General features: G+C 68.5%; 1 protein-coding gene across 2 annotated transcripts in view; it reads right to left on the reverse strand.

Moving 5' to 3' along the window:
* MYO19 (myosin XIX) overlaps positions 1–1,038 on the reverse strand; it is a 264,615-nt gene that overhangs the window by 262,825 nt on the left and 752 nt on the right. The window lies entirely within an intron of this gene.

Here is a 1,038-nt window from a genome sequence, read left to right on the forward strand (position 1 = left end):
GGAGGAGCCCGGGCACCCTGGAGAAGCCAGGGCACAAGGAGGAGCCCGGGCACAAGGAGGAGCCCGGGCACCCTGGAGAAGCCAGGGCACAAGGAGGAGCCCGGGCACCCGGGAGAAGCCAGGGCACAAGGAGGAGCCCGGGCACCCTGGAGAAGCCAGGGCACAAGGAGGAGCCCGGGCACCCTGGAGAAGCCAGGGCACAAGGAGGAGCCCGGGCACCCTGGAGAAGCCAGGGCACAAGGAGGAGCCCGGGCACCCTGGAGAAGCCAGGGCACAAGGAGGAGCCCGGGCACCCTGGAGAAGCCAGGGCACAAGGAGGAGCCCGGGCACCCTGGAGAAGCCAGGGCACAAGGAGGAGCCCGGGCACAAGGAGGAGCCCGGGCACCCTGGAGAAGCCAGGGCACAAAGAGGAGCCCGGGCACCCTGGAGAAGCCAGGGCACAAGGAGGAGCCCGGGCACCCTGGAGAAGCCAGGGCACAAGGAGGAGCCCGGGCACCCTGGAGAAGCCAGGGCACAAGGAGGAGCCCGGGCACCCTGGAGAAGCCAGGGCACAAGGAGGAGCCCGGGCACCCTGGAGAAGCCAGGGCACAAGGAGGAGCCCGGGCACCCTGGAGAAGCCAGGGCACAAGGAGGAGCCCGGGCACAAGGAGGAGCCCGGGCACCCTGGAGAAGCCAGGGCACAAAGAGGAGCCCGGGCACCCTGGAGAAGCCAGGGCACAAGGAGGAGCCCGGGCACCCTGGAGAAGCCAGGGCACAAGGAGGAGCCCGGGCACCCTGGAGAAGCCAGGGCACAAGGAGGAGCCAGGGCACAAGGAGGAGCCCGGGCACCCTGGAGAAGCCAGGGCACAAGGAGGAGCCCGGGCACCAGGAGAAGCCAGGGCACAAGGAGGAGCCAGGGCACAAGGAAACTCTCAAGCAAGGACAGCTGTAGTTAAAGGATGGATCTCAGGGGAAGGACAGCTCTGGCCATAGGAGATAGGGGGAATGGCCTGACACCAGCGGGTTCTGGGGTGGGAGTGGCCTGACACCAGAGGGGTC

Source organism: Phyllobates terribilis, unplaced genomic scaffold (genome assembly GCF_046119375.1).
Source record: "Phyllobates terribilis strain yellow unplaced genomic scaffold, ASM4611937v1 Scaffold_2__4_contigs__length_985480577, whole genome shotgun sequence".
Taxonomy (NCBI): domain Eukaryota; kingdom Metazoa; phylum Chordata; class Amphibia; order Anura; family Dendrobatidae; genus Phyllobates; species Phyllobates terribilis.